We start from the raw sequence: 23,043 nt of genomic DNA on the forward strand, positions 1-23,043 counted from the left end.
CGTCATTGTCCATTTATGTGCTCATTCTCTTATGGAGGAGCATTTCCCATTGAACCTTTGCTCTCTTGGGATCGTCCTCTGCTGACACACACACACACACACACGGTCTGCTCTCTCATTACCACGTTTTTAGTCCTTTCCTCTAATTTATTGTCTTGACATATTTATTTTTTACTCTAACGTATGAATGATTTGTATGTGATTATCTTTGTACAAAGGCACGTGTCAATTGTGAGATCTCTGAAGTTGGGAGTCTTTTTTTCTTCTGCAAGTGTGTATAGTGTAGTAAGTATGCATTCACGGCCCTTTTTATTTCTTGTCCAAACTGTGTAACCTCAGGCACGTCCGTCCCAACTTCATATTCCAACCCGAAAAATCTAAGTATAGTCTTGTATTGCTGTAACACATTATTAAACACAAAATTTCAGTCGTACTGTCTGAGGAAAGTTTGATGCCAGTGTTCACATCCGCAACCTGTCTTGAGTGGGTTGAAGGAATTTTCCCATCGTGGCTGTTTGGTAGCTCATATACAGAGATATTTCAATGTGCTATGCTATACATTTTAAATCCTAAAATCCCCCAGTAACCCAAGCTGTACATACAACCATGCAATCAGACTAGTTTTTTGTGTGTATGCATTGTAGAAGCTTATTATTAGGAGTTTTTTCATGTTACAGACTAACTGTGAGTTACTTACCTATTGCTTCAGTCGTGTATATGTACTGTAGCTCCATTCAACACAATGTTACAGATGGGAAGGGAAATACCGTGCATATCAACGTCTCTTGCCAAAATTCTTGCCGTTATTTTCTGCAGTTTTGTTATGTTTAATAATGGGCTTCAACTCCAGCCAAGTTTTGTTCCTGTACTTTTATTTTTCATTTTGTAACATTGGATCTGTTGTCAGGAGTGTTTTTATGAGATATCGTGATGTTGTTAGTTGATGTGTAGCGATACCTGGTGTAATTTATCAGTGTGCATCCTTGTCACTCTTCTCTTGGTTTGAATTCAAAATAAAACAAGCTGTGACCTGTGTCGTGTGTGTCTGTCAGTCCCACTTACCGCTGTGTCTCTTTAGCACTCACATGGTGCCTAATGCAGCCCTAAGGCAGTGCAGTGTGAATGACAGAAAGTTATATTATTCATATGTTCATACTCCTACTCAAATTCAAGTATTCAGCATTGCATAGAACGTTTCAAAGCTGCAAAGAGATTTGTTGGCTGTGATTGTGAACAGCGGTGATTGACAGAAAAAAAAACATAGATCTACACAGTCCTCTGTGAATGGCAGATAAGGCCTTTCTTTTTCTTATGAGCAGTACTAACAACAGTGTATTAAGTGAGTGACAAGAATAGCTTTTCTAATAAGTAGCTTGTATTCTAATGAATCCGTCAGCTGTCTATGTTTTTGTCCACAGAGGAGTGAAACGCCCACTGAATCCAACAGAGCTTTCAGAGAAAGAGAGAAGAAAACAACATGGAGGAAAAACAAAGATAAACGGTGTCTTTGGATAAAAAAACCATATACATTAACTTCCACATTTTAAATGTCCAGGAAATTTGCTTCAAATAACATAAAAGTAAGTTCAAAATCTCCCATGAATGATGCAGGCACCACACGAGTCAATCAGTAAGATTAGATGCACACCATCCTGCCGTGTTAAGTGTAATCAGACAGATAGTGTGTCAATAATACTAAAGGTTTTCACCTTTTTCATTTGCATTTCAATAATTCCCAGCAGTGTTACTGATATGACAGAAAATAAAAAAATGTAATCATTAGTGTTTGCAATGTAAGATTAAATAACAGGCATATTGATATATTTAATAAGACAGCAGCAGCAACAATGTAATCTTTGTTTTTTTCTTGTCTTACTAATACTAGTCATCCTATTTCTATAACACAGTTGATAGGCCAAAGCCAACCTTGTTTGTTGTCACCTGGTGTAAAAACCAAAGTATATTCAAACTACACTTATTTAAACTTTTAATTTTTTTTAATTTAATTTAAACAATTTTTTAAACCTAAATGTGTTTTGTATACTTAGACTCAGTAAATAGATTCTCTCTACAACACTGGCTCACTCCATTCTCTGTTAATGACCATCACTATATAATGCATGTCATTTCCTATCATAGTCAACATACATTTTCATATAGTATTATACATCTTATGAAAAATCAATTCAGAAATGTCTGTTTTTGGCCACGTCAGCAAAGTAAATAGCTCAGAAATTAAAGTATTACATTGCAACAATACAAAAATCAGACACATCCAATTTCACCATAAAACTGTCCTGATCATAACCTAACAGCATTATCCATGAAGGACTACTACACCTCTAAATGTTTACGAGTTATTTTACGGTAGACACATTCATATTGTTTATAATGTCATATCAACCAACCCTACTTGTTGCTCTTTCAAAGGGAATCAAACTTGACATCCCACTGGGTCTTTGAAGGGATTCCCAAATGGTATGTAATGTGCTAATATACAAGAAGTATTATAATAGGACAAACCAGTCAATCCATGCTTGTTACTTCAATCAAACCAACAAAACAACATTAATTATCACAATCTGCACGTGTTCATGCGGAGGAGGACCTGTATGTGTGTACCAGAATTCATGGAAATCCATCTCATAGTTGTCGAGCCATTTCATTATTGACCGGTGTGGCAGAAAGATTTACAGACCATACCTTTTGCCATACCACCAGTGTTGGGAATAACGGTTTTATAAATAACGGCGTTACTAACGGCCTTACTTTTTTTTCAGTAAACGTTTTTGTGGTGCGTTACTATAATTGAAGCATTTTTTTCCTTCAGACCAACTAGATCTCTGAGCCGAGAGGCAAAGACTTTTTTTCTTCCTTGGTTAGTGGGCCGTGCACAAGACAAGCGCGTAAATGCTGACGATTGGCTGAGGTTGAGTAAAATTTCCAGGTACGAATAATAACGAATAACACAAGGGAGTCAGTCAACAAGAGATAGGTATGCCGTTATGAAATCAAGGGGGGGGGGTTACTTTTTCTGCTAAAGATTTTCCACCATGGTCAGAAAGCATATGTACTATGACTCTAGAGTGGCTACTCGCTCCGAAGAAAATCACTGTCACAGCTCATTTCTCCCTCGCTTTATCACACACACACACACACACACACACACACACACACACACACACACACACACACACACACACACACACACGCCGCAAAAGTGTAAACATCAGGCCACTTACGTTATTTGCACTACAAAGAGTATATATACTTGTTATTTATTTTTTCCATAGTGCTTAACAAGCATTCTTCAATTTGTCCCAGTCGTGGTCTGTTGAGGGGCAATAAATATTAAAAGGTCTAAAACATCCATTGTGTTATTTGTATCGATCCACTATATAAACATAATATCTACATACATAGCATCTGATCGGAGGCTAGTCTTACTTTGTCCCACAACAACATTTAAATAGTTTAGATGTGTGTACATTGTTTCTGTTAATGTATTGGATTAAGTGTCCATTTCATTATAATATTCAGATTTACCATAAATGATTGAACATGCATTTATTTTAAGTCCATGTTAAGTTACTTAAAAGTAACAATATAGTTACTTTCTGAAGTAACTAGTTACTTTTATAATTTGTGACTGAGTATCTAATTTAGTTACTTTTTGGAAGAAGTAACTAGTAACTCTTACTAATTACTTTACTTTAAAAGTAACTTTCCCAACACTGCATACCACTTTAGCAAAAAACTAATTTCTGTTAAGTTGTTCAGCAGAAACTTAAATATGAAGTACTGATCATAAGGTTTTCACGGTTGTCCTGATGTTTGCCGTTTTCTTTACTCCCAAGTGGATACACAACAGAGCTGACTCAGAGTCAGCACAAAGGTGACAGATTGTTGCACATGCTTACACAACACACAATGCTGAGAGTTGATAATTAAAGGGTCAAAAGCAGCTGGTGACTACATATGGGCAAGAAAAGGTACATAGTACTATTTCCTTCAAAGGCCACCAAAGGTTGGCAACAAAACAGCTGTATACATTTGAAATATGCAATGACCAACCTGAGAAGAAATTGGTGAAAAGTCTAATGATATAGAACCAAGACTTCACTTGAAATTTCTCATTCCATTTTGAGACCGTTACAAGATGATAATACCATGTATGATCACTAATTTAGCAGAACTGCTTAATGTAAGATCATTTTCTTCTCTTCACACTGCGAGAAGCACACAATCTTCACCAGGCTTTTAAAATACCTTATGGCCCTGATTACTTACTAGGGACAATTGGCAATCAGATATGGAATGAACTGTGGCTTAATCCTTTCTTTGGCTCTCTAATTATAACGTAAAGTAGCTCCCAGTCCTATAATTAATGCTAAATTCCTGCCAGTGCAGAATGATGTGAAGAAGGACTGATTATTGCAGACAGAGTCATTGATGTTTCCTCGAAGTATGAAGGGATGTTGGAGGAAGGAGGGAGAAAGTAGGAGAGGGGGGGGGGGGCATGTGGCAGACATACATGTCCACCCTCACCCAAGACATAAAAAGAGCCAATGTTTTGCATTCAGAGCTCCTCTCCCTTGAAGTCCTAATTTTTCTTCTTGCTCATATTTTGTCTTCTTCATTTCATATTCAAGCTCTCTGTCTGTCTGTATTTTCTTTTCCTCTACACTCTTTTTTGACACTTCTTTGCTGTCATCTCCCATTTCCCTCGGCTCTCAACTACTGCGGATGGACAGCCCTGTTTTGATTTTTTTGAATTGGTGAAAAAAAGTCTTAATACCAAGGCCAGCAAATATATCGGATACTGCCATTGTACATATTTTATTGAACAGCTGCAGACCGTTTGCTAACATCTGAAGCCAGTGGGGTGAAATATTTTGGTTTTCAAAAAATGTGTTTGTTTCATTGTTACTTCCAGACTGTCAAACATTCTGGTCTTCACAATCTATTGCCATAATTTAAATCTCAATTTAACCATCTTTAACAACAGCTTTGTAGTCTCTTCAATTATTTTGACAACACCAGTGATTATTTTTTGTCAGTTACACGTATTTACCAATTCATTCTAATTATTTAATTGTATTTTAAATTTCTTTGCACACACACACACACACACACATACACACACACACACACACACACACACACACACACACACACACACACACACACACACACACCACTCAAATGCACACACATATGGCCATCTGTGTAATTTATGCTCTAGACCTCCAACCCTTCCCTCGGCCATCTCCCCTGCTGTCAGAGAAAGGCTGCTTCTCAGCAGTTGGCCCCCGGGGGTGTAGAGGAGGAAAACAGAAGGAAGAGAAGGAGAAAAATAACTGTGGAGAGGGACAGACCCGCAGGGAATTACAAGAGAAGAGAATTCATCAGGTAAGTAAGATCAGGTGTTCTGCAACAGACATACATCAAGACATGCACATTGGCAGATGCTGACAGTTTTGTATTCAGTGTTGAAGTTTGATTTGACCCTTTTTATGTTCAGTTTTTCCTGTAAGAATTTTATATGAAGAATCTTAGAGACACTATTGTCATGGGAGCTGTAAAGTACATTGTGGAGTCACAAAACATGCGAGTCAATTTTTTCTATTGACTAAGGTTGAAAAACACTGTGTTTTAGCCACAATAATGAACAATCTGTCTGAAATGAAGTCAGTGCTGAGTTGTTCCTTGGTTCTACAGTTTTTTTTTTACAAGTCAGTCACAATTTTCCATCCACATCACAAACACACAGACATTATGCACTATGAATTACACACCCTGTTGAGTCACTGCGAAACACAAAATGTGCTATTGTTCTGTCAGGATCTGATTTATTTCTCAGAAAAGCTTGTTTATAGTTTGCAACATCATTCTCTTGACACAACACCTCATACCAGACAAAAATAGATTGTTTATCACGACCCTCCAAAATAAACCATGTGACTTTTAAAAAAACAATTTACCCGAACATGTTCTGATCCACCACTGTGACGATCCCTCCGCTCCATTCTATGGGTTAACAATAATTCAAAACAGGATCTGTGTGACACATTGGTACACAGGTCATGGTTAAAAGTTTAGTTTATAAAAAGTTAAATGTTTGGAGACAGGATGCAGTTTCTAGAGTCAATGTCACTTTGTACGCTCCAACCCTCCCAGCATGCTCCCATCGGAGACTTTGCGGTGCTTTACCTTCATGTTACTTCAACTGTTTACTCAGAGAGCACAGAAATGAATGCTATAACCACAAGCCAACTTAATCATAAGTTGTTCAAGCATTTAACAGGTAGTTGTAAGCTTGTTATTGCCTGATGTAACTTTGCGCCAAAGATCTTTCCTTTTGTGGTGTTGTTAGGCCATGTGGTAAAATGTACTTGTATTTACTATAGCTGGCATTAGCAACTCAAGTCTGTAAGAGAGATAACCGGACCTGAAATGCCCGAAAATATTGTACTGTAAATGAGAAATGAACATCACATTCAGGCATATACAGAAACCGAAAGATTCAGTGTCAAGGCCACTTTGGTGATAGAAAAGGTAACTGTTGTGATCCCAACTGATGGTAACTGATGGTAGCTAGGACCTATCAGCTAGAGATTTGGTCACGCAAAGCACACCACCCTTTACCTCAGAGAGAGATGGGGGATGAGCAAAGGGCCACAGGTTGGATTCGACACCCGGCCGCTGCAGGACTCAGCCAAGATGGGGCGAGCGCACTAACTGAGTGACCTATACAGTAGGTTGCCGCACTCACAGGTCTTTTCACATGGTCTGTGTGTGTGTGCGTGTCCGTGTGTGTGAATTTAAATAATATACGGCATTAAATGATAATAGTAACACTGATGATGGTCATGGTGTATCTATCATATTTAAATGCAATCTGCCATGATGAAAGTGTACTTTGTAAGTTAAATCAGCATATACAAATGAAAATGTTAATGCATTTAAGTGTATGTCTCCCTGTGAGTGTGTGTTCATTATTTGTCCTGGCCTAGTTTCTTCCACCCATTTAGGGGGATGTAAGTTATGTCCATAAACCCTTACAGCTTCTGGGGCACTCCTGCTGAGTTTGGTACATATAATATTAAAAATACTGAGCACAGTTCAATTATTTAGAATATGCATGTCTGGGTTAAGGGATGTCTTGCCTCTTTCTCAGGGAGCGGCATCCGAGCAGAATAATCTGGCTGTCTGTAGCATTTGTTATGACAATAAACAGAAATGATGGCTCAACAGTGTACTGGGTTTTTATTATTTATATTATTTCAAGAAAGAAAACTCATTGGTCATAGGTCAACAAATACATTGTCATGCCTACAATTTTTTTGTAACTACCTTAGACATGCACAGACACACACTCAATGTATGAAAGCAAACGTTGTTGTATGCTCCTTAGCAATAAACTTATGCTCACACAGACTTGAACGAATTTTTTTGGACATTCATGCTTGATCACATTAAGAGGCAAACACCCACAAAGGAATATGAATTAATTCAGAAATTCAGGCAGTCACAGACACAGACACACACACACACAGATCTTTGTGTAGTCTGTGGAGCTTTTTTGCGACGCAGCACTCTCTGCTCAAAAGTCCCAGTGAAACTGGGGCATTGGGATAATCCCTGGTCAGATGTCACTCATATTTAGGAATGGATGCCAAAACACCGTGATGCAGACAGCAAACTGTGCTCTTTGAGAGCAGGGATTACTAAATTACTAAAGGATGACAGATTTAAATACCAGCCTGGGTGCATTTCTTGTGCACTTGCTGGCTACAAGTGTGTTCATTTTAAGACTCATGCTATTTCTAAAGAGGCTGGACCTGCCAACATGGACAAGGAATTGTTTCAATTGTTCATTTAATTGTTCACAGCCCTATGACAACAAATCATAGGGCTATAAACATCGATATAAGAAGCTACATATTGTCTTAAAGTTGGATATCGTACTATCGTGATATAGCATTTAAAGGCTGCATCACAGTAAAGTGATGTCATTTTCGGAATTTACCAGACTTAGCTGTTCTATTATTAGACTTTACCCAGTTAATTATTTTCGCCACAATACTGATGATTAATTATCTAAAATCTCATTGTGTAAATATTTTGTGAAAGCACCAATAGTCAACCCATCAATGTCGCTGGAAAATATTGTGATATTTGATTTTCTACCTATCGCCCAGCTCTACCAAATCACTTTGCTCCATTGATTGGTCCACAACAATCTGATCCCTCAAATGATCAATATAGGAGACAATCTCAGACCATAACTGCATCTGTCCAATTAATAAAAATAGCATTTTATTTTATTTTCATTTTATTCTCAACTTTTTTCAACCATCCTCTGTCCTTCTATTTCCCCCTCTAATTATCCTGTAATTGGGGCTCCAACAGCATATGTGTCTCATCCCACGGGCACCTGGCAATGAAACCTGCTCAGAAAGAAAGAGAAACAGAGGGAAATAGCCAGTAGGTTATCTCCTCCCTACTGATTTGCTGCTGAACTTCAATAACAACCTTATGCATTCAACTTGTCTGTCAACTAGAAACTCTCTTCCTTCATATATACATTACCATGGATTCTGCCTCAGAAGTAAGGGCGACCACATTTTCCCCTCAATATTTCTACAACCTGGCAGAAACTAGGGAGACTGAAACTATTGTTCCTGCCTAAGAAATCATCATCTCTGATAAGTCTGCCATCACTCATTAGAGACTGTGACACATATGATTAATTTAAAATTAAAAGGCATGGTTAAAATGCAATCAAGCAGCATGTGACCATACTCCTATATAGGAGCTTGATTGTCACACACACACACACACACACACACACACACATATTGATAAAGAGTTGAGATCAAGAGACGATGATGAAAACTTTCAAGATGACAAGTCCAAGGAGTTCAAATCATGTGCTTTCTTCAAACAGTGAACAAACTTTCATGACACAGTGAGCTGACTCTGCATACACGCGGATGTCAATACAAGAGTGACCATTGAACATCAGAATAACTTTGCTTCTTATAGTCTTCTTGTTCTGCAGTGGTCAGTTAATCTGTTTCTGTGAAACAGAGTTGACACAACTCCTTATTTGTGAGACACTCCTGATAGCTTACACATTCTGATCTATTCCTCCAACCTAGTGTTACCACGCTGACTCTGCCCTAAAAGCTCCCTCTGAATGGTTTACTGCATTCAACCTATCACACACACACACACACACACACACACACACATATATATATATACATATATATTTTAGGTATTGTTGTCCTTGTTTTAAAGTTTTTCATGTGTTCTGTCTAAAATGTGCTTTGCTATAGTATTTCTGTATGTGTAATGTATTTTATGTGTCTTTTTTAGCTGTCATTACACCTGCCCAGGGTGGGCAGTTGCAATTTAGCCAGGATTACTGAAATGGCACGTTTACAAACATGCCTATTAATGTGCACTGTCCCTTTAATTTTAAACTGTATAAATAAACAAATAATTTAATAATTTAAATCAGTGGGAAGAAGATGCCAGAAGTAATTTGGAGAATAAAACATGAGGAGCAAAAGGAGAGCAGGGTGAGTCACTGAGGATTAACCACAGAGGAAGGAAGACAATTACAGAGTGAGATTGCACTCTTCTTTTAGGAGAAAGGAGAGAACGATCTGGTCACTTGTTGATGAATAAAGGTTGAATGTGGTGTTAGATTTTAAAATCAGTGGAGTTCCCCTTTAAGCTATGCATGCTCCTTTATTTATAGAAACCAACCAGAGACAACACAAAGACAACATAGTCAGATAATATTTTCCATACTTACAGTAAACCTGTTTCCCAATGATGTCATCAAACAGAGATAGAAGAGGGAAGGGGTATCTCAATTCACGTTAAATTCTTAAATTGTCATTTATTTTCAAAATAAAAGCTTTAGTCATAAAAAAACTTGCAGAGACACTAAAGCTAAAAGCCTAAGGGAAAAAAAAACACAAAATTCTCCTGAAAGTAGACTGTTTCTATTTAAAAAATCCTGTGGAGATTTGACATAGTGACTACCACAAAAAGACAAAAAAAAAAACGACCATTAAATGGGCGTTATCAGTTGCTCTCACTACCATAGATGTAAGGCTGTAGGGCCTTACTCTACAGTAAGCTGTTATCATCCTTTGGTAAGCTGGATCACCCATGGTCCATATCATGGATGTATAATAAGAACCGCAAAATTCTGCCTTTAACGGTTCTAGTTGTTTGTTTTGTGTCAGTTATTGTACTTCTGTTATACTTTAACAGTCTGTGTAATCCACTATATAAAGATCAATCTGTATATCTATTGTTGGCAATTTTTTTCTCTTTGTAAAAAGATTTCCTTTAGATTGAAACTTTCAGATACAGTCTATACAGTAACTACCGTAATTGCACTTTCTACAGAGCCAACATACTGCTGTTTGAGTGCTACAGAATATGTATCCCATTATTTGTGGCATTTAATCACATCTGCCTTGAGGGACGCTGCACTTTCCTATTTGGTCCACTTGACTAATTTGTTAAGTAATCCTAAATCTACTCATTTGAAAAGGCCTAGACAACACACAAACACTTCAGTGTCCCTTCAACAGGAAAAGCTGGAATTTAACTGTAAAAATGATTATCGCAGAACTACTATACTGTAGTTGTGTCTCATGCCCCATATGGATATGGATGAATTAGTAGTCAATTTTACAATATGAACGTTGTGATGCAACAGCAACTCATATAAGATATACATCCAGAAAAATCACTGTCCATTTTTCTTTCTCTCTCTTAGCCTATCCATTGGATTTTCAAACATGATGTTTGCTCCATTGAATCAAGATCTTACTCTGACAGCCACAGTTACATGCAGTGGATACAGATATGTTCTGATTTGCACACAGGACATACACACAATTGCATGCAGGAAGGCAGGCAGGCACGCACTCACACACACCTCTGTCTGACAGACACATAAAGTACTGTTGTGTGTCTCACAGTCCTGAGGCTGACGTGACTAGCTACTGGAAAACTTAAACTGTGACATCCTCAATATCTACCTTTATTTCATTCTGTATTATTGTTTAACCATTTTTTGATCAATCAAGCAGTTAGTATTGAATTATTTTGCTTTACGGCTGAACATAGTAAACATTAACAAATGAAGTCCATTGTCCGGATTTTTCTTCTATTTTTGAATAAAAACAGCAGATACAGACGAAGACAGAAGACAAAATGTTACATCTGTGCACACTCTTTTACTACAAAACCCGATGTGACGGGCCACACATGCCTGGAGTGCTCTGTGACTTTGGTGCAAATGTTCACCATGTTAACTTCTTTACAAATGCTAGGTCTGTCACTGTATCTGAAATGTCATGAAATTGAGGACAAGCAATCTCACAGAAGTCAAGACATGTTTTCTTTTTTTTTTTTAAGAAACTAATACTTCATATCCCTTTTACTGAATACATCTAAAACTCATGTACTCTGGGTAAATCCTGAATCAAAACGCATGCACACACTCATGCACGCACGCAGACACTCATGCACGCATGCACACACAACTCTGGTGTGCTTCTGACATCCTGAGGCTGACATTGCTGGCAGATTCAGAACTGGATGGATGCATCAAAGGAGAAACTGTTCAGCAAACAGTTCTCGCTGACATGTCTGACGCCGAGGGAGGTAAACTACATAAATCCCTGTCCATAGATTCATTTGTTGGACTACAATTTTCTACAATCACGTTGGCACTAATTTCAGAACCTTGACGTCATTTTTCAAAACTCTAGACACAAAACTCACAACCAATGATCAAAGTGGACATTTTTCCAAAACTCTATCACTAAGATAATTTGTTCATCTATCAATTGAAACAACTGCTCAACAACTGCTCAAAATGATAAGTAACTGTTGCATTACTCTTAATGCATAGTTGTATAGAGACAGAAACAATATTCCATGTTTAGATTAGGAAACATTTAACATGCCGAGATATATTTTCGGCAATGAGCTTGGAGCATGAACCAATTTGACTACATTATCTGGATGTTATGCTTCATCATCATTCTTTACTGTAATGTACTACTGTTTATCAGACACTGTTTCTATGGTCCCGTGTACCACCTTCACTGTAAGACTATTTATAGTATTGACAGTACTGCACTGTATGCATGCAGGCCCTTGGAAATGCCCTTCCAATGCTGCCAACTCATTGCTGATGATTGAGATATATACTTTATTTATACTTTATATATAAAGTGATATATATATATATATATATATATATATATATACACACACAAACACACAGTATGTATATGAACACACATATATATATATATATATATATATACACACATATATATACATACACATACTAGTACCACATTGTTCCCCATGCCCGAAGGTTTTTTCCAAGATGTTTGCTGATTGTGATGTAGATGAGAACCTGAGGCCAAATCCACATGACAGAGTTGATGAAGATGTAGAAGTACATTAATCACCTCTTTGTTTTGCTTTTTACAGTACAAGCAAGTTGAGGAACACTGCACTTGATGTTTAACAGCACTGTCTTTGCTTTTCTATTTCCTAGCCAGCCAAAGAAAAAAAGAAAATCATTCTATACATGCTTCAACCTTCCCTATTTCCTTTTTCATATCTAACACTCACTCTTTGTGCCCTGTTAACATCCACTGTAGCAGCAGCACTGCCGTCACAGTGTGCCTTTCAAGATTTTTTTAGTTAATCACCACAAAAATGAATGACACATTCCGGCAAATTTTCAGACAATACATTAGAGTAAGATTATTATGTCAGTCTGTGTATGGGCACCGAGGAGCGAAGGAGGGCTTTTTATAATCCCCCTAATCTGTTTACCGCTCTGTTAGAGTAAAATTCAAAGCAGCAAATGTGGTATCAGAAGAATTCTCTCTCCCATCATCCTTATATTTAAATAAGACCACAGGCTCTTTTTAGAAATGATAATTGCTCTGCTGATAAACCTAATCTCCCTTGAACAACCAAACTGAATGTGGAAATGAAATATTTTAAGGATGGATTTTCGGGCGATGGAATGTGGTACGTGGTAGGCAAATGAAAATACAGTCCTTGGCTATGACACACATTTAAGTCTGATCTTATTTCAAATTGTATACAATTTTACAAGACACCCATATCTGGATTTACTTAAATTTGAAGTTGAGGGTAATATTTCCACTATTTACATGAAGTAAAACATGTGGAATCCTTAAAAAGTACAGCAGACAGGTGTTCACCCTTTGTGAACATATTTTAATTTCCCTTGATTTACAGAGGTTTACCATTTTAATGTGAAAAATTGGATTTATCTGTAAGACTACATGACATTTTTTTTTCTTTATTAGTAGGTGTTGTTGTAGGATAAAATACCTCTAGTCCCACAGGATGAAGCACTAAGCAAGCCTATAAGCATTAGTTATGAAATTCAAAGTTTACTGTAAAATAGCCTGTTCAATAGACATATGTCTTTCTTTGAGCTACAATAAAATGCATTTAGTCAATCTCCATAAGTTATTTTCTGTCACTGCTTCTTTAGCATGGGCCTCTCCTGTTCATGTTTCATTCTTACTGTCATATCTGCTCTCCGTGCATCTTTTCATTCATCAAAAAAACCTTGAACAATAGTACTGAATAATGCCTTTTGAATTATCTTAAGTTTCTGAAAGATGAGTGGTATCAGATTCTGTAAACCATATAAAGACTACTGAAAAAAACACACTCACAGAGAATAAGAGTGACTCTCTGGAGAAGAGATGAGCAGCAGGAAGAGAGGTGTTTTGATTAGAGAAAGTACTAGAAGTGCAGATGAAGACAGATAAATGCATTTTGAAGACCTATTCAATAACACCACTTGGCTGCAGTATCTCTTCTCTGTTGTTTGTAAAGTGTCTGACTCATCTACAACAGTGCCAGAAAACTTCTGGGAGTAGCCCACATTCACCGATATGGAAGTATAATGTAGACTGGACTGTGAGGGAGTAGAGTGCTTGTGGGAACCATGATTCAAGTCTGGGAACATTTTGCCTTTGGCTGGCTCAACTGTACAATTTCCACCCCTAACTCGTGTCATTCATCTGGATAAGCAGTCCACATTAGGCATTTTATAGCTCGAGGTGTCAAGTCAAGTACATTTTATTTTATAGTCCAGAATCCCAAATCACACATTTTCCTCAGAGGGCTTTACAATCTGTATTGCCTATTACACTCTTTCTCCGTTTCAGACCTATGGATAAGGAAAAACTCCTTAAACAAACCGCTTTAATGGGGGAAAATGGAAGAAATGTCACGAAGAACAACTGAAGAGGGATTGTTCTCCCAGAGCAGACACACATACAATAGATGTCGTGTACGGAATAGACCAACATAATATAATTACAATATAGACAGTCTATATGACAAAATGCTATACATAGAATGTGACAGACTACGCAAACACACAAGAAGCAAAGAGAAACAGAGAGGCGAAGATGACTGTTATCCTGTTTAGTGGTTGCTACAACCTTCCTGAAATCATCCCATCATGAAGCAGCTGAACACTCCAACAGCAAATCATGTCCAACATCCAAAACATTACAGTTACAGAAAAAGGAGAAAGAGAAAATCACAATCTGGGTACACACAAGGTATTGTACAAACCTGCTACAAGATTATCATGTGAGTATACAGAAAGTGGCATTAGAAAGTGAAGGGAATGGTGTGAAAACACCAGAGTCCAGTTACGTTTTTGTGATGCAAAACGTTTTCTCCCATTTTATTTTAATATATAATAACACAAAATGAGCTAGATATTTGTGATAGCAATTTCAGTGTCAAAGACTCAGACTTACATGATCATGGACACTTTTACCACATCATAATTGATTCAAAAGCCATCATTTTCAAGAATAAAACATAGACAACTATAATATCAGAATTGTCTTAGTCAAGCTGGTGTAAAAATGCACAACATCCATGTTAAGGGAGGGATCCAATAGCAGAGGCTAAACTGCGTTTTTAATGTCAGTTTTAAATGGGTTAACGTAATTTGGTTTTACCAGTGTATCGTCATGTGTATTATGTTCATACCAAATCCCTACCAGTCTCATTTAGAGAGTAAATGCGGTAAACATATTCTTTGTAAAGCTTTACAATCATTCCCTGAAGGAAACAAGCACGCCTGCCTTGTTACACAATCCAAATTATCTTCAAAAGTTACAATTTTCAGCAAATAGCTTGTTACCTCGAAATTTGTTGATGTTTCCCTAAACCAACTTAGTTATGCAAGGCGAGGAACATCCGGTGGAAGATCCTGGGCAACAGATGTTCCGGCGAGGATTTGGAAAATTAATTGTTGTCGACCCAGACTAGTTTACACAACACTCACATCCACGTAGAACAAATATGTGTGTGTGTTTGTATGAATGAGTGGAAATATGCAAGCAGGTGTGTGCAAAAAATATGTTCCTCTGCTTACATTATTAACGTCATGTCTTCTATGAAGCCACTGGTCAAAGACACTAAATCACTGATCAGCTTCTTTTGTGAGACACAGCAAGGTGAAAAATAAGATATTCTGAAAAATAACCTATAGTAACGTACATTGGTTTAATGCAACATGTTTAGTGGTAACAACAATTTACCATTTACCAAATCCCCACCCCAAACAGCGATTGTCCAGTCTAAGCTCAGCAGCTCTAATTCATCTGCTAACATTATTAACAATTTTGAGTGGTAAATCTGCTACTGTTGTTATTGTAAACCACACCTGTACTGCACCAGTAACTAAGGTGTAGTGGTCAGTTGTGCCCCAAACACTTACTTGTTATTTGAATATATTCCACTTACTGTATGGTATGTTGCTCACTTTGCTTTTCAAGCCAACCATCTCCCCATCCTGCAAATTGTGATAGTTTTTTTCACAATTCTTCGTTGAATTCCATAAATTTAATCTAAGGCATATAATCCAACTGTGTTTGAAAATAACCTTGAACGTGAACAAGACCTTCAGGATTTCAGTCTGCTGCATCAAAGCCAAAGACAGATGCTCTCATTTAAATTAAAAAATATACTATATGTATATGTAAACTGAAACGCAAACATGAAAATAAACATGAAAAAATGTATCCAATCTTTCAAATGGATAAAAATCATTTTGACTTTCAATCTATCATCTCTATTTAACTTCACTCTGTGCCAAGAAAATCTTGTTTATAATTCATTTATTCAAAAAGTGCCTTCTCTGTCAATTCAAACAATCACTGTGAGCATTGCAAATTCCTATTTTTGCCATTCAAGCCTGGAAGTACTGACCTCTTCTTTTCATGTGTCGTTTGCCCAATCTCCACCTCGCGATGATTATGAGGCAAATTTACGCTTGCAAAAGGTAAACCCTTTGTTCTGGGTGCTGCTTGTTCAGACATGCTGTAGTTCAGTTTTTGACAGGCTGAGATCATTATAACTGGATTAATTACTTTCATGACAATCATCCATCGGGTTTGAAACTGAGGGAGTTACAGTATATCATAAAAGGGAATTATTATATACATTTTAGGTGTTTTAGGTATTAAGCTTTCTATAAACAGATAGCATCTTCTGAGGTTTCACATTCCCATCTGTTTGTGTGTGGCCAACATGTCAGAATAAGAAGAATAGTAAAAATGTTATTCTATAGTATGTTCTGCTATGCCTTACAAAGGGGGATTTCTCCTAAATTGTTGCCATAAATTTGACCTATTACCTCAACATCTTCATTATCTTCAGGGAATATGAGGGGAAAACACAGCATTAAACTAAATGATGCCTTATAGACACTTCCCATTTGTAAATACCTACATTGAAATCACTATAATACATTAATACATTTAAAAATGTGATGCAATTGATATAAACTATACAATTCTGAGGTAGCTTGGCCCACATCGGCAGAAAATAACTATGAAGAAAGATAAGGAAACTGACTGCTCATGATGTATTTCACATGAGCAAACTTCAATTTCTTGTGTATAACAAATGGAAAATGCTGTGTAACAAACTGAGGCAGATGGCTATAAAATCTGTTACCTAAAGTCTACCCACACTGTTCCTATTAAACCTATGAAGAACAGCGGAGTCTGCTCCATGCCTGTAGCACAGTGTAGACATTACAGGCGTGTACATGTAGAGAACTTTCTAGAATTGAGCCTGACAGCATCTCATTGAGGCATTGCTCACAGTATTGTTGAAGCCTGTCCCCTGAATGCAAGTCAGCTGGCAGTTCAGATATCATTGTCATTTCTGAGACTTTTTTTTAGCCCTACTGTCTCTTTGGATACTAATATCAATCTGTTGTTTCTGTAAGTCGGTGCACTTTTTATCCAGGCTGACATCTCAAAATGAATTTTTGTGCAAACATTGGTCTTGGTGGTCAGATAATGTAACTTAATGACTTTGAAAATCGCCTGACTTTTCCTCTTGTGCCACCATAAAGTAGGCATTTGTGGTTTTAAAGGGCAACTATTATATAGCATTTCCATGTTTATACCTGTATTTTATGTTTTTACTAAAACATTTTCACATGCTTTAATGTAAAAAAACCACGTTATTTTTGGCTGCTGCACCGGTTTTCACCTTCTGTATTAGATCCTTTGTTGGAGTGCCTATCTTTTTAAGTCCCCCTCCCGACAAAGCCCAGTCTGCACTGATTGGCCTTGATGTTAAAATGTGGGCAGGACGGTCTGACATGTTTTGCACCGTCTTTTGCTGTACGTTTAGTTGGTGAAATGTTCGAGTCACACACGTCTCGTCTTCATATCAGAAACACGGAAATGAATATACCCGTTCTCACAACTTTGTGAAAAAATGCAGTGTAATGACTTTGCGTGAAAAGTCATGCAAAGTCATTAAACTAATAAATCGTGGGTTTTGTTTCAATAGATAAAATCACCATAGTTATCTAAAGCTGCAGTTGTAAATGGTAATGAAGGTGAAGGGATGAAGACCTTCTGGCCTCCATTCTGGGTCTGATTATAAGCTCACACACACACACACACACACACACACACACACACACACACACACACACACACACACACACACACACACACACACACACACACACACACACACACACACACACACACACACACACACACACACACACACACACACACACACACACACAGCAGTGAATTCATTTGATCATAAGACAACAGAATTATTGGCTCCGGCCCTCACATCCTCTGTGGTGCTAAGCTGATAGCATTTTTCAGTTGTTTTTTTTTTATCTGAACCTATGGAAGTAGAAAGAGGGCTTCAACCGTGACGGTCAGTAATCTCCGATATATTATAGGGAAGTAATAATGCAGCCTCAAACATGACTTTGTATTATTTTGGTTTCACTAAAAACAATAAGCAAATTCAGATGTTTTGCCGCTTATTAAAAAAAAACATCATCGTAGTTTAATTAACTTTGATTGTTAGTTAATTAAACTATGACGTACCTTCCAGAGAGGCAAAAGTGCTGAAAGAAACTGCTTGAGGAACTAAAAATCCCGGTGATTGTGATTGAGAGTATATTCGTCACCATGTATTCAATTAACCCAGACAGATGTCCTGTCAGGATGTTAATAAACCTTTTGAGCAGTACACTGTGGATTAAACCATGCAATGTGAGTCATCCTGGTGTCACTGCTGGTAGTAATATCATCTTGCCTGAGATTTTCAATGCATGCCCCTAGCTGCAAGGAAACATATATAGTAAACACAGCCAGTTGACAGCTCATGCAGGGTTAGGGAAAAGGTCATGCTTTTGTTGGTTTTGAAGTGTGCTTGTGTGTTAGTCAGATTGTGTTTTCCTAGGCTTCCTACAGAAAAGGTAATTTGTACATGAGGCTATTGGTAGCCAATTATAACCCCTGAACCATTCACTATACCCCCGACTCATCTGCTTCTTGCTTAAATTACCAGATTTCACTCAAACTGTGCCACAGAGCCAGAGAACAGGCTCTCTGTCCCTCTCTCATAAACACTATAGCTTCTTAGTAATGCAGCTAGCAATAGCGCTTAACATACAATATGGTACATATAATAAGTTGCCAGTTTCTTAGCATAACTAATGCATTTTAAAACAGCAGGTCTGCAACGACATGGAGAAAATGTCTTTAACTTTCTACATTGCTACCTTGGCCAGGCCTTCATTGCATACAAGTTAACAAGCACAATGGTGCATAGATTTCACATACCAAAACACATCATCTACGTCCTGCTGTGCCCTGCTATGCCATGAACTACTAAAAACTACTATTTCTAGTCACTGTTGCATTTTCTTTTATTGTGACTGTTATTGCTACTAATCTTTACACTACCAACCAGCCCCGTCAGACACTGCCTACCAAGAGCCTGTCTGTCCGAGGTTTCTTCCTAAAAGGGAGTTTTTCTGCCACTGTGGCACTAAATGCTTGCTCTTGTGGGAATTACTTAAATTGTTGGGTTCTTGTATATTATAGTGTGTTATAGACCTACTCTATATGTAAAGTGTCTTGAGATAACTGTTGTTATGAATTGATACTAAAATACAATGGAATTGAATTGAATCATTACGATATGGCTGTTCTAATATCTGTGTTTGTGTATGTACTTACCGTTCTCTTGACCTCTTCATCACTGATGTTCCATTAAACTTTTGACTTCTGTGTGTGTGAGCTCGTAGCACATCAGGGCACATATAGCCCATTCAATCACAACTTTAATTAAGGAAAAGCTGCAACTATTTTTTGATAGGAGAGACTTATCCTCTGCTGGTGAGGTTATCCTAGTCTAAAAAACAGCTGTGACACATTGGTTTCTGAAGAGCGTATTTAACCTTGGTTTCGCATTTCCTAAGTGCTGCTATTTCGTGCGTCAAAAGTGTGGGTGTGATAATTACAAGCTGTTGTAGAAAGGCTGCTATTGAACATTGACAACATCTTAAAATTGCATGTTACAATCATTCTGTTTCATACTATATCAACATAAACAACTACTAGCACGTCCACCTTCAGTCTTTCACTTCCTGTGCTTCCCTCATTTTCCTCTCCCATCCTCGTGTCTTCCAAATCTTTCAAAGTTTCTCTTCTTGCTCAGTAATTACCACTCTACTGGAGCCAGATTTTTTAAAACAGCACAATCTACGTGCTGTAGGGATCAGACAAACTACAACAAATATTAATTCAGAATATTTTTCAAAGGAATGACCCATCTTTTTATTCCCCATGTGCCACCTTGTTGTATAGCTTTGTATTGGGCAAAAGATCCAGATCTAAGATTGATGTTGGTCTTTATCCTTTGATTTCTATCAGCTTATGTGGACTGAATTCAACCTTGCTTGCATTGTATCCTAATCAGAAAGGCTAGATTAGACAAATGAATCCAATTTGAATGACTCGGGGGGAAATGAGGTCTCCATCAGAACAAAATATTGATAACAGAGCAAAAAGGGACAAAGTGGACAAACCTGAGAATAATGCAACATTTGGTATTCACTGATATATTTAAAGGCAAAACACTTGTTTTTTTGTAAAGTATGTTCATTTCTGTTCCCAGTACTTGCATCTTTAGATTTAGTGTACACTTTCCTAAGCATTGGTTGTAATCTAAAAAACAAGTTTCTTTGTAGGATAAGGAAAAAATAATTTAACTTTTGAAATCTAATCATCTCAGACCCAACCAGATTATTCTACAAATATATGGTAGATGGTCAGGTTTAGGGTAACTAATAGATGCTAGAACTGTGCGGATGTGCACAGTTAATGTTTAAGATTGAGAGATGTACATTTAAAAGGTAAGAGAACCATTAGCTGTTCATAACATTTAATTATATTTTTTATATCCAGACAAATTTACACGAAGCTATACAGTAGTCCTATTCTGCTAACATGCATATTTAATGTAACCTGTACAGTATACTGTATAAGTGGTATAGTTTGCTTTGGACTACAGAGAGAATAGAGAGAGACAGTGGAGGTGTAGATAGAGATACTGTGTGGCAGAAAGCTTTGTGAAGCCGGATGGCAGTTGGTACAAATGAACACTTAAAGCACTCCTGCACTCATGTAGCTGCATCAGCTTATTGAAGAGAAGGTGGGAGGATTTATCCAAGATAAATTAATCATCCGCCCATGTGCTGATGCCTCCAGGGTTTCCTTGCTCAGCCCTGTGACTCTGCCAGCCCAAAAAGGACAGGATCAGAATTTTCACTCTGCCCTGTGTGTGTGTGTGGCGGGGGGAGTGAGGCATTTTGGATTCCGGTGTGCTGTACAATGTCTGATTTCTGAAGGGGGCAGATGTTATAAGCTCCTCTACAGTCTATACTCCTAAATTATATATCATATGTGGCTCTATAATGAGCCTAACTGCACTATTAACTAATTAAAACTTATCAATATAGAGTTTTATTAACTAAAACAAAGCTGTACAGAATGAAACCTGAGGTGCACATTATCACACATAGACATTGCATCCACGCCCCAGACTGCACAGAGACAATCACATGATAGGACAGTTATTGTCACTGACAAATAACCACTTTATTCCAATTGAGTTACAGTCTGTCTTTTGGGAGTTCAGGCAAGGTAAAATTCTAAATAATTGGAGCTTCTACGCTGTTTAGCCATCTGATAAAATGGCAAAAGGTATTCACTTGGAATCGAAATGAGCAGACCTGCTTTGTTCCTTAGCCAGGAGCACATGCAATATATTTAAATATTTAACTTTCAGGAGTGTTAAAACTTAAATATTGAAGGTAAAGGCTCTCCTCCAGTGTTTCAGATGAAGAAGTGACCTCTATTTCACATGTCATCCACCTATCTATCACAATCTCTGCTGGCTCCCACACTGTGCACTCCAAAAAGCAGGAAAATATGTCCACACACACACACACACACACACACACACACACACACACACACACACACACACACACACACACACTTTTCTACTCACACTGCTTTGTTGTGTGTTAGATACCTCCCTCCTGCCTATCACCACGGGGCAGATTCAGTCTGACCCAGAGACCTAGAGATAATGACTCTAGGTATTCCTTAGCATAAAAAAATAGAGAATTCCATGAGTGTTAAGTTTTCAATATATATTCATAGAGCAGAGTGGATGTGGTCATACTGGATAAATAAAATAAAAACAAGTCACTTATAGCAGATCCAGAATCTTATTTCTCAGGTGAGGATGTACCCATTGTGTAAGTGTTGTATGGTCACATGTTTTAGCTCACATTAAAATCCATATAGACAGCTTTTTCTGTTAAAGCGCATACACACACAAAGAGTAACTGTTTCAACGTGCTTACGACCTACTCATTTTTTTGCATGTGTTGACAAAAAGCACAAGATAATTGAACTTTGACTTCTATCAGTATTGAAAGTATGTTTGTGTACACTGAGGTTAACTACTACATCTAAATCCATTCTATTAGTGAGACGGACATTGACATCAAGTAACTGAAAGGAGAGTCCAAATTTAAGCCTCTTGCACATTCACTGGAGAACAGGAAACAATATTGATCCCTGTAAAGAAGATGTGTGGAGAATCAGAAATGAGGCTCACTGACGTCTTCTTACTTCTTAAGTAAAACTGAAAGCCACTCAGCCATTCAGAGCCACAACTGCTAGATTAAGTTGTTTGTGTTGCCCTCATCTTGTACATTCACTGGGTTAGTAATTAATTTGTTGTTTTTATTTCTTTTTTTTTTGTATATATATGTTTATTCAGAATGTGTGTCCATACAGAATCTACATCAAGGATACAACATTCTTCTTTTTTCCCCCCCTTTTTTTCCCTTTTTCCACTCCCTCCCCCCCACCCAAAAAAAAAAATAAATAAAAAAAAATAAAAAAAATAAAATAAAAAAAAGAGAATACACCACCCCACCCACTCTCTCTATGCGTAGCAACACACTTAATAACATTATATTTAGCACTATCCATATTCTTAAAAGGTCAGATAAAGGAGTAAAGGATACAACAAAAATATTAG

General features: G+C 37.4%; 1 long non-coding RNA gene across 2 annotated transcripts; it reads left to right on the top strand.

Annotated features, from left to right (window-relative positions):
- The first annotated feature begins 3 nt into the window (after positions 1-3).
- Positions 4-22,697, top strand: LOC117955629. 2 transcript variants are annotated; one of them, XR_004659103.1, is made up of 3 exons: positions 4-152; positions 20,614-20,618; positions 22,686-22,697. It is a non-coding gene; the product is annotated as an uncharacterized LOC117955629 (long non-coding RNA). The 2 variants fall into 2 exon arrangements; XR_004659104.1 differs by lacking the exons at positions 20,614-20,618; positions 22,686-22,697 and adding exons at positions 4,445-4,454; positions 19,553-19,563.
- The last annotated feature ends 346 nt before the right edge of the window (positions 22,698-23,043 follow it).

Source organism: Etheostoma cragini, chromosome 13, assembly GCF_013103735.1.
Source record: "Etheostoma cragini isolate CJK2018 chromosome 13, CSU_Ecrag_1.0, whole genome shotgun sequence".
In the NCBI taxonomy this organism is placed as follows: Eukaryota; Metazoa; Chordata; class Actinopteri; order Perciformes; family Percidae; genus Etheostoma; species Etheostoma cragini.